This window comes from Alosa pseudoharengus, unplaced genomic scaffold, assembly GCF_046254945.1.
Source record: "Alosa pseudoharengus isolate Yale_2024_CS ecotype anadromous, Long Island Sound unplaced genomic scaffold, YU_APseudo_1.1 YU_APseudo_1.1_scf_5, whole genome shotgun sequence".
NCBI lineage: Eukaryota > Metazoa > Chordata > Actinopteri > Clupeiformes > Clupeidae > Alosa > Alosa pseudoharengus.
Genome location: NW_027468837.1, coordinates 18,364,735 through 18,377,156, shown reverse-complemented (window position 1 = coordinate 18,377,156; position 12,422 = coordinate 18,364,735). Strand labels below are relative to the sequence as shown.

The following is a 12,422-nucleotide window of genomic DNA, read 5'->3' as shown; positions in this document are numbered from 1 at the left end:
TTTTTAAACGTAGGCCTAGGCTAAATGTTTCATTCAAAGCAGTGCTTTCTCGTCTGCCTCCTTCAGTCACGATAGCCAGACTGCACTGGGTCAAATGTCACTATGAAATGTGATTAAGCACATGTTAATTACCACCAATGATCTAATCCTTTATAACATTATGTTGTAGGCAATGATGGACATCTTCCTCACGCATGGCTCTCCTGAGGTCATCTTAACGGACCGAGGTCGTGAATTTTGGAACAGGGTAACGTTTCACTGTAGTCGTTACAGTTAACTGGTGTTATCTAAGTAATTGCTTACAGTTTTTTCTGATTGCTTAAGCACATTTTTTGTAGCTATTGGCTATTTTTGCAAAACTCTAATAGGAAAACCTTTCACCAAATCAGCAAAACACGTCTTCTTCCTAGGCCTGCTCTAATTCTCACTCTTCTTACTCTTCCTGCTCCCTCCATTGTACTCCACACGGATGTATGTTTATGCTGCATTTTACAACAGAATTGAACGTGATTCAGCCAATCACAATCAAGGACCGGAACTATCAGTTTTAGAATTAGCAATCTCAAAGTGCTACAGAGCAACAGTTTTTTTTTTTTTAAATAATGTAATTTAATGTGTGTGTATGTATGTCTTTCTGCCTAAGGTTAATCAGAAGATGTTTGAAAAATGTGGGGTGAAACACCGAATGTCATCAGCATACCACCCACAGACAAATGGTATGCATAATTGTTGGTAGTGTTGTTATTGTAATTGACTACTATGATTGTTACTCTAAATCTAATTTATTTTTTTGTAGGTTTGAATGAACGCACAAACCAGACCCTAAAAAAAGCAATTGGGAAAACCCTAAAGGGGTATCAAGAAAGTTGGGAGGACAAGCTGAAGGAGATTGTGTTTGCACATAACTCCTCTTTTCAGGCATCCTCCAAGTACTCTCCTTTTCGGCTAATGTATGGCCGAGAGCCACGACTCTTCTGTGAGGTATGTTGAAATGTATGTAATTTATTCATGTTTTGTTTTTTGGCATGTTTAACCTACTGAATCTGAAGTATCACTTTGTAAAATAGATTGTAGATGGTGACCCAGTTGGAGAAGTTTCAGCTGTTGCAGAGGAGGACATCGAGGCCTTTGTTCGAGAACGCACCGAGGCAGATGCGGATGTGTTCAACAAAGTAATGAATTTTATTACTGAAAACTGACAGAATGTCTAATTTCTTTCTGTGTAATCTTACAAAGTACATGAATCTGTCCAGGTGCTCGTCAACATCGAGAAGGCCCAAGAGAGGCAGAAGGCAGCCTATCGGAAAAAAAAGACAAAGGCCAAGCGCTTCACCATCACTCCTGGTATGGAGGTGCTGAAGAAAAATGAGAGGAAACGTGGCAGACCTGGCATGACTATGCTTCCTGACTGGCCAAACAAGTATAGGTATATTTAGCTTTTGAATGTTGTTGATTGCAAATGATCAATTGATGATTGGTGACATAGCATGTAATAACTTAAATTGTTTATGCTTGAAAGGGTCATCGGAGTGGAGGACAACCTTGTCCAGTTGGAGACAATGGCAGGCAAACCCCTGACTTCCAAAACACCCTATGCCTCAGTGAAGCCTTTGCTGAAAAGTATGTGTTTAAGTCAGTATATGTATTTATTTTATGATCATGACTGTAACAACAAAGTAATACATTTATTTTTTTATCTTAGGGTCCCAGACTGACAGAGGTGCTGACTGCTCAGAGTTGGTGGAGGACACTCTCAAGGTAAGTTAGTTAAGCTTAGTCAACATTTAGGGCCCTATCATGACATTCTAAAGTGCATCGTCACTCGTCAAAAGTCTATTCAAATTTAGTAGGATTTCCAGTTCACATTGGGAGGGGTTTCGCTATCAAAAGTGGAGCACAGTTATATGCAGTTACTTTCACTATTGACTGACAATGGGTTACCACCGAAAACATAGGCTGGAAAAAGCAACACACCCTAATATTGCTCAAATGACTGAATAAAACAACATTTATCCTGCAGAGGAGTTGCTTATATCTCGTGACAGTGCGTCTTCAGCTGTGCTCCATATGTGTCTCTCGCCTCTCCCCTAATCACTTTTAACCGTCATTACCAATTTGCAAATGATGGTGAATAACTACTCATTATGAGTGAATGATGGTGAATAATTACTCATTATGAGATGTACAGTATTTCGTAATATCTTTGTTCTAATTATGTTTCCCATTGTAATCGTGCAATTTGTAATGCTTTACATGGACGTGCGCTAGTGTGCGTTCATGAATGATAGAAGGATGGTGCGTGCACCTGCCAATATGACTGTTGACATGCGCTCTTAAAATAGCATATGAACCACTCGCCATTGACTTCTGACCAGGTTTAGGTGGTGTATGATAGCGATTTTTAGACAACGCGCCAGGCCCCTCCCTATTGCCACACCTCTGGGCGCAATGCTTGAAATATAAACGTGCAAAATACCGAATTCAACTTTGCACGGGTGAATAACGAACTTTACGCCATGTGCTGGTACCCAAAATACAGCCCTTAAAGAATGTTAGTGACTTAATGTTATGTCTGCAACCTTCATGATATTGGTTATCTTACTACTTGGACAATGCTTTTACTGGAGTTGGGTTAGCGCAGATGCCGGAAAAGTTGTAGGGGACAATGGCCCTTGTAATATAATTCAAGACAATATGTGTGTCACTTTGGATTTGTAAATACAAATGTACTTGTCAGTCTACAGGTGACGTGCAGCAGTTCCCCAAATGATACCAGCTCCAAGACTGAGCAAGACACACTAAAGGTAAAAAAAAAACTGCTATTATAGTTTATATGGGAAGCTATGTCCTTACATTGTGAATTAATCATTATTTCTAATGTTTTAGGAGGATGGCATTGTCATCACTGGTGTCCAGTCAGGGCGGACTTTGCCAGCAGCGCTGAGCAGAAGGGTGGAGGACTTCAGGGCCATGCTACACAGTCCACATAGCTGGCTTGACGATCGAGCAATTGATCATGCCCAGGCTCTCCTTAAGTTGCAGTACCCCAATATCGGAGGCCTCCATGCCACCACCTCCGTGGCTCTACTATCTACTGTGCCGTCAAAAACCCAGGGGTTTGTGCAGATTTTAAATGTTTGTGCTAACCACTGGGTTACGGTAAGTGACATTGGGTGTAAGGTGGGTGCTGTGAATATTTTTGATTCCCTAAACAGAGCCCATACGCAGGAGTTCGAGGTTCAGGTGACAGGTTTGCTCTGTTTTCCTGGGAAGAGCGTGACCATGCAGTGGCCCGTTGTCCAGCAGCAGGAAGGTGGCACCGACTGTGGGCTGTTTGCTATTGCAAACAGTCTCACCATCTGCAGAGGTGAGGATCCATGCATTACCACTTATGATCAGAGATTCATGCGAGACCATCTTTTTGCATGTTTTCAGAAGGGCTTCCTGACGCCATTCCCGGGTTCTGTGGAGAGCCCCCCGATGACCTCAGGCCACGCCATGGAGGTGGACATCCATTGCCTCTGCCGCCGAGCAATCCGATCAGGTAAGGATCCTGTTGTTGTCTGCAGGAGGTGCAGGCAACTTTTCCACCAGTTTTGTCTGAGCCATGTTTTAGATTTTGCAGAGTATGTCTGCCCTAGATGTACTGTTGTTGTGTTGTGTTAATCTTTTCTTTGAGTTTTTTTTTCCTCGCAGGTTTAATGCAGAACATTTAAATAAAATTTGTATGTATTGGCAGAATGTTATGAGCATAAATATACCATATTTAAGCTGTGTTCCATATTCTTAATTGTTATTTGTCCTAGATGTACTGCTGTCGTGTTCCTGTTGTGTTAATCTTTTCTCTAAGTTGGTCACTTGCAGATTGTATCCAGACATTCAGTTACAATCAGTTTAATTAATTAATTAATTAATTAATCAATCAATCAATCAGTTCTTTAATTTATCAGTTATTTATCTAATAAGTTAATTATTTAATCAGTTAATTATTGTTAATTATTTAATCAGTTAAAAAAAAAAAAAAAAAAACCCCTCTCTAAGGCCTGTACCTTGACGCTGGTGAGGGGGCTTTTCACTAAACCAGGCCTTGTCAAGTGTAGTTAATTAATTTGTGTACTTTATGTATGGTGTGCTTTCATTAATGCACCTCTGTGGTTTATACTTTAATTCATTACAATTTGTACAGTGTGATTGAGCATTGTGTGTTTGAGCACTGTGTGTCATGGATTTGCTGTGGACATTTCTATATCTACAATTATGGCTACACGAGACACACCCCTCTTCGCCCAGAATTGGCGGTGTGCGAGATGTGTGGGGCTTGCGTTTGTTCTGTGTGATAAAAAGACAGGTTCAGTGGAGGTAGGGGGAGAAGGTGAAATGGACTGAGAGGGCATGGACGCAGGGGAGAGAGTAGCGGCAGAAACCGGGAGAAAGCAGATAGAGAAGAATCTGTGTGGACTGGGTTGGACAGAGCGCACACCAACGTGGTGGAACCGGAAGGACAGGCCAGCCAGACACGGAACTTGATTCAACGCCTATCTGAGCTAAGTGAAGGAAAGTTGTCCTGTTTGTATGCATGTGTGTGAGTGCGATCTGAAACTCTGTGTTCGTGACTGAGGGCTTTTTTTTTTTCTTTTAACAGTGGTGAAGCCATTTAAACGAGCCCGAAGAGTGGTGTAGAAGGCCACCAGGCGTCAGCGAGAGAGTACGATGACTTCACTTAATCCACCTCATCCACTGTCTCTGGTGCTGTAACTAGGTGCACTTGCACTGTTGGACCCGGACTCTATCATTGTGGACTGTATTTATAACTCTCCTCGTCACATTCCACACTGTTTTGAGATTCTCATCTACGGATTGGCTAATGAACTATGACTGAATGTTGATTAAGTGCACATTGTCTATTTTGAGCTGAATGACAGATCCTGTGATTTTATACTATTGCTATATAATTTACACTACTGTTTTTTACTGCTTATTTATTATAGTGGTTGTGTACTTTATTAAACTTGTTAAACTGTAAATCAGTGGTCTGCCTTTTCCTAGCAGTGGAGAACTTTAATGTTGGTAGTTAAGGACCTCACACCAAGTGTGACATAATTTGTAGTCTATTGCAGTCTTGGGCAAGTTACTTCAAAAGCGTAATGCATTATTTATTACTTGTTACGGTCATCTCAAAGTAATTTGTTACATTACAATATTATTGTCTTTGAATTGTGAGGCATTACACTACGTTTACATTACTTTCACCAAAATAACAGGAAATATGGATTTGGTGTTCTCAATAGATCAATTGAGATCTATTCAATGCAGCTCATTATGGCAGGAGGTGATGTGGTATGGCATAATGACTGAGCTAGACTTAAGGCTAACAAAAGAACAATATAATGGTTGCAGTTATGGCTCATGGGACAATGTAGGCCCTAAAGGCCAAAGGTCACTCACAACTTAATATAGTAAAATATAGCCATAGTGAAATTGTATGTTGACTTTAAATGGTTCTCATCATTGCTGGTTGCCTTTCCTTCCACTTACAGTGGTGTAGACTTAATGCAAATAGTTTGAGAATAATGGCTACGATCTTTGTAAAAGCAACATTTTAGTTATTCTCACTGCTTGAAATGAGAAGTATAGCCTAACCATGTTAGATCTGTTGCATGAATGGCAGAGATAACTCAAATTCCCTTTCTACAGTCATTTAAACAAAGCAATTAAATTCCAGGACCAGCATAGATTACTTTTTTAATTCTTGGATAATCTTCTCTGGTGCCAATTGAGCATTTCTCAATTTTGGATTAAAAAGCAAAGTAACATCAGTTACTGAGAACATACTGAGATACTCCCAACACTGGTGTATTGAGTCTCTTAACTTTCACACAACTTTTAATTTGCACACGCACACACAAACGCCAGAGGCTGGCTTTCTTGTCTTCTGGAACATATATGGAGAGGAATCCCTGAAGAGGTCCAGACAACCCAGTGCAGCTGTACAGCTCTGACAACCTCACACATTACACATTTACCATGCTCTTTCCTCTATCCTCCACCACCTTCCTCTACACTTCCCTTTCTTCCCTCTACCTCCTCTTCCACCACTTCTCTTACCACACTTTGACTAGTACTTAAATTGTAGGCATTCCTATCTTCTAATACTAGTATTAACAAATGCAGTGGTAATGCCTTACTATGGTCTCATTTATTTAACATTTAGACACTAGCTTAAATGTTATTCTGTTGCTGTAAATCACCTTGGATAAAAGTGTCTGTTAGATTAATAAATGTAAAATGAAAAGAATACTGTTGGACGTTTCACTTCTCTGAAACCTAACATCTAATATTTTTTTAGTTTACCAATATGTTGCATGCATTATTGGATGTGGGCTATATTAACTCTTGTATCTTGTAGCTCTGTTATAGCCACACCAAATAGTATTTGTTAAAGCACTAGCAGTTCACATCGCCTACTTTTTAAAAAGATTAAATATGTATGTTAGCGAATTTCCAAATTAACAAGATTACGTAGGCGGATTTGGCTGTTAGAATTTGCTATGAGGCTTCTCACTTTTCTTAGGACTCAATTGTTCTTTTTTTATTTCGTTATCCTCAAAAAGAAAAAAGCATGTTTTTCTTTTGCCAGGTATAATGCTAGGCTGTTGCAATCAACAAAACCAAAATAACACCGAAAAGGAACACGTCTTCAATGTTGGTTTGGCTACTATGCCAGACTGTTGCATACAGCTTCAGAGCTGGACATATCCAGAGCTACTGACCTTCACAGGTACAAGGTAAAGGTAGGCTATTTAAACGTTAGTCCGAGAAACAAACACATTTATTTTTTTTTAGTTTATTTAGTTTAAACGGAGGACTTGACGGTCACATTGTATAATAGCCTAGGCTACTATAGGCCTATGTTTGCGTTAATGTAGCCTACTATAGAAAAACGAGGCTGAACTTGGCACCACTTTAGTTTCCGCGGGGGAAGACCACTTTCAGATCGCGGGGGAGTTAAGTTTCCGTTCCACCTTAAATAATGCAATTTTCTACCTCGTCCACAAGGGGCCAGTGTTCGCAAATCCGCGATAACACAGGCATGTGCCTCTTGCAGATGAACAGGCATTGTTCACAGTCGTTCAAAAGCCTGTATATCTTTTTTCTGTTGACTCCACTGCCGAATGTTTTGAGAAATGTTGCCTTTTGTGTTCTATTAAATAATTTGGTAATTTAGAGGGGGGGGGGGGGTTATGTAGAGGGTGGCAGATTATGTAGTTTTTTCTTTATTTTCTGTGCTGGATCTTTTGATACATGTTGTGTTATGTTTTTTTCTATTAAATAATTTTGTTAATTTTACACTGGGGGGGGGGGGTAGCAGATTTTGAAGTAAATGTATTCCCTACGGCCTACATGTCATTTTGCATCGGACTTTTCAACACATTCTGAAACTACACTCTCTCCTCTTTCCAATGACACCCCACTTGTGAAATTCTATGGTTGAAAATGCCCTTTTTTGCCCCTCTGAAAATACAGTATATATTTTGTGAAATTGCAGAATTTCAACCCTTGAACAGGGGCAGATATCCCATGAAGGATTTTGCAAGGGATCTTTCACCACATTCTGAAACTACACTTCCTCCCCTTTCCAATGACACCCCACTTGTGAAATTCTATGGTTGAAAATGCCCTTTTTTGCCCCTCTGAAAATACAGTATATATTTGTGGAAATTGCAGATTTTCAGCACTAGAACAGCGACTGATGTCCCATGAAGGATTTTGCAAGGGATATTTCACCACATTCTATATCTACACTTCCTCCCCTTTCCAATGACACCCCACTTGTGAAATTCTATGGTGGAAAATTGGATATTTAGCCCCTCTGAAAATATAATATGTATTTGTGAAATTGCAGAATTTCAACACTTGAACAGGGACAGATAGCCCATGAAGGATTTTGCAAGGGATGTTTCACCACATTCTGAAACTACACCTCCTCCCCTTTCCAATGACACCCCACTTGTGAAATTCTATGGTGGAAAATGCCCTTTTTTGCCCCTCTGAAAATACAATATATATTTTGTGAAATTGCAGAATTTCAGCACTTGAACAGGGACAGATATCCCATGAAGGATTTTGCAAGGGATCTTTCACCACATTCTGAAACTACACTTCCTCCCCTTTCCAATGACACCCCACTTGTGAAATTCTATGGTTGAAAATGCCCTTTTTTGCCCCTCTGAAAATACAGTATATATTTGTGGAAATTGCTGATTTTCAGCACTAGAACAGCGACTGATGTGTCATGAAGGATTTTGCAAGGGATATTTCACCACATTCTATATCTACACTTCCTCCCCTTTCCAATGACACCCCACTTGTGAAATTCTATGGTGGAAAATTGGATATTTAGCCCCTCTGAAAATATAATATGTATTTGTGAAATTGCAGAATTTCAGCACTTGAACAGGGACAGATAGCCCATGAAGGATTTTGCAAGGGATGTTTCACCACATTCTGAAACTACACTTCCTCCCCTTTCCAATGACACCCCACTTGTGAAATTCTATGGTGGAAAATGCCCTTTTTTGCCCTTTGAATATATAGTATGTATTTGTGAAATTGATGAATTTCAGCACTTGAACAGCCATACTCATCTTAGGAAGGATTTTGCAAGGGATGTTTCACCACATTCTGAAACTACACCCTCTCCTCTTTCCAATGACACCCCCTATATGAAATTCTATCGTTAAAAATGGCCCTTGAAAATAAAATGTATTTGAGAAATTGATTATTTTCAGCACTAGATTTGGTCTAGACTTCTCATTTGTCATGGGAAATTTATTTTGGCCTATTTTTCTGATTATACATTTTCAGCACTACATTTGGTCCCTATCACTTAAAAGTCATTTGCCACATTTCTGTCATTTTTGGGGCCATTAGTGTTTCTACCATGTCTTATTGGGGGGCAAGCATTGAAACTGCGTAGGGACCCTATAGGGCTAGTAGGATTTGTTATTATGCTTCTTTCTAATGCCATGGGAGTCCATGGCAGCACATACAAATGTACATAGTAAAATGCTCAAACTTTGCACACTTATTCTACTCTGGCCACTTATTCACTTCAGGCCACTTTTCACACCTATATGTATCTCCACAATTGGAGATACATATAGGAAGAAACCTTGAGTGGATACAAGACTCAAGGGCCTGACCTATCTGCCTAGGATCAGTTACAGGGCAGTAAGGTCTGTACTGTATACATAATAAATTAATAGGTTAGTTAGGTGTACAGAATAGAACACAACAACCTGAGGTATGTTACAAAGAGGTAAAATGGTTACATAACCAGTACGATGTATGCATGAATCCTATTTAGTGTCAGGAAATTCAAATAGTCCAATGTAGGGCATGTATTGTCCATAGGGATTAGGAATTGTCATATCTCAAGTACTGGGTAGCTAGGCTACATTGTACATTCTGTGCTGGCGACAAAGTGCTGTCTAGCTAGACATCCCAAGTCTCCCGAAGTTTTGGGAGACTCCCACATATTGATAGCGGCTTCCTGACGCCCGCAAATTACATACAATCTCCCGGAACCTAGAGCGAACAAGAGCACGGAAGCCAGACCGGACTTCAAATCAAAGATTCTAGAATCTTTGCTTCAAATCGCGTGTGCATAGCTTAATGCGCACACAACGGAGAGGGAGAGAGAGAGGAGGGGTGCGTTTGTGCCTGAAGCGCATCCAAGACAGAGAGCATCCTGGTCTGTTTTGCTAAATCAACCAATCCATTTTCAGTGTAAGTGCTTATATCTCTTTTCTCCCAAACATAATTAATCAGTTCAGTGTATCTAGGAACAGAAGCGTCATGGCAGCGTCAGTGCCCCTCAAAAAGGAAGATTTAAGACCCATTTCACATCAGACTACACAAAAGTGTACCCAATTGTCTCAAAAGATTAAAACATAATGATAATCTTGCACACTGCACTGTTTGTAACAGCAACTTTAGCATTGCTCACGGCGGGTTAAATGATTGCAAAAGACTTGTTGAGGTGAGTTTAACAACTGTAATTTCATTTGCATATTATTCAGGCCTATAGGCTACAAGATGGCTAGTTGCCAAGGCTACATGAAAAAAAATCTACATATTTTACTATAACAGTTTCTATCAATAGGCCTTCCTTATTTGGTGTACTTAGACATTATTGAACAAACATCTGAATTTCAGTATCTAAGTAGGTTAGGTTGGGATGTCTACTATACATTGCTGTTAAAATGCACTTGCCACTTCCTATATTGAGTATTGACAAAACCGTTATCATTTTTATTGGGGGTGTTGTCGGCAGCTGCTGAAAGTAACTAATAAAGTAACTTGTAATCTAACTTAGTTACTTTTAAAATCAAGTAATCAGTAAAGTAACTAAGTTACTTTTTAAAGGAGTAATCAGTAATCAGTAATCAGATGACTTTTTCAAGGTAACTGTGGCAACACTGCTCACAAGTGAGGTAAGAGGGAAGAAAGAGAGATAAATAGTAGGTATTACTATAAGTCATGATGGTTAGTATTAATAAGTATATCAATGGTATTATATAGTGTTATACTATAGAGACAAAAGGCAAGAGAGGGAGAGAAGAGGGAGTTGAACTTGCCTAGGAGAGAAGAGGGAGTTGAATGGCAAGACAAAGACAAAAGGTAAGAGGGGGAGTTGAGAGAGAGAAAGAAGCAGAGTTGTACGGCGTGACACATGAAAAGTCCATGACAGCGCTATGCTACAGCAGCATACCTAAGGCATGGTGAATGGTAGTCAGTTGCCACCATGACACACAAGACTAGGGCGCCAGTCACATGAGGACACAGCAGAGGTGGTCCATTCCAATAAAAACCCGGAAGTTCCACACTACACCATACCTAACTATGGGAGGCACTAAAGATGTATGTTTTAAAGGAACACGCCACCCAAAATCAGTAGTGATATATGTTCTTACCGTAACTTTCACGAGTTGAGTCGTACCTCTCCCGCGTCGGTAGGTGCACTCAAACGCTCTGTCGCGCAGCGCGAATGTGTTAGCATGTTGCTATGCTAGCGGGCTCTGCCGTGGCCGTAGAGAGAGGCACATAGCAGTATTCAAACACCTCCACGTTTTACCTACTTAAATACAGTTGCACGAGTAGTTGATGAAAAATGTTAGGGCACACAACATGAAACGTGACGATTTTCCAAGCGAATAAACATGAGAACTACAATGTGTGGCGCAATAGCAGTTGGGAGTACTTCGACCTAGCGTGGTAATATTATTAACACCTAATTGTAGATCCTATCCACCACAGAGTTTAGAATCCATGCTGGATCGACCCTCAGCCTCTCCCTCCCCTCTGAGCGAGAGAGGCACACATGCTATAGATGCGCTGATGGGCTATTATTTCAACCATAACTGCATAGCAAAACTTATCATCCATCAGCCATCCATCAGCACTAAAGTTTGTTGACCAATTTTCAAAACTGCACCCGCCATCCGCTGGTTGTTTTAATGTAGGCTATATGGGTGATGCAGCGCTGCTGACATGAGGCTAGAAAGCCTTTGCCTGTTCTAGAAAGACTGATCTAATGCAGCAAATATATTAAAAGGCAAAAGTCGTACATTGGCTAGGCCTATCCCCAGAATATCAGCAGCAAACTCAGTCTCTGTCGCGCAAAACAGTCTCCAAATAAAACGCACATCGGCCTGTTGCCTGCCAGCTTGTGACAATATATCGTCCAAAATGCTTGATTGCATTGCATTCTCCACATTTTTAGCTACATTTTCATGTACCACATCAGCATTTTTGTTCAGTGAATCTTTTGTAAATTGCTTTACAATTACCGTCGGGCCTATAGGCCTATTGCCTGGCTTGCCTCAGCTTCGGTCACGTCCTTTTACAATTTTATCATTGTAATAAAAAACGCAATTTGCCACATAATTTCAGCATGCTCCTGGCCTACTAATTAATGCCTATTGTAGACTACTTTATTTTTTGCAAAAAGAAAGAAATCCTTGATAAAATAACAAGTCATTCACATTAAAGGCTACTTTACACACTGTTATGTCAGGTTGACTGACAAGCCTGTTCTGAAGACTCCCATTCATTTTGACTGCACGAGCGCGTCTTTTTCAGACAGACATCGCAATTCATTTTATAGCCTAGCAGGCCATCGGACAAATATGACGCCTCGATATTAAAGAAACTCCGACTCCATTCATTCTGAAAGTCCACCGCACAACAATGCAACGTGCATGTTCACATTTTTAGTAACAATCGCCAAACTTGCTTGCTTGCCTTACACATCTAAGTTTTCCGACTATTTTTCTTACCTTCTTTTTCCGCTGTGGATGTTAGTGAGTTTGTAGAAGTTTTAGCTCTTACGTTCTGAACATCTCGCACTGCCATCGCCC

The 12,422-nt window shown here is 40.3% G+C and overlaps 1 long non-coding RNA gene across 1 annotated transcript; it reads left to right on the top strand.

Annotated features, from left to right (window-relative positions):
* Positions 1-874: 874 nt before the first annotated feature.
* On the top strand, positions 875-1,344 carry LOC143104394 (uncharacterized). The gene is made up of 3 exons (XR_012983065.1): positions 875-981; positions 1,068-1,172; positions 1,254-1,344. It is a non-coding gene; the product is annotated as an uncharacterized LOC143104394 (long non-coding RNA).
* Positions 1,345-12,422: the final 11,078 nt, after the last annotated feature.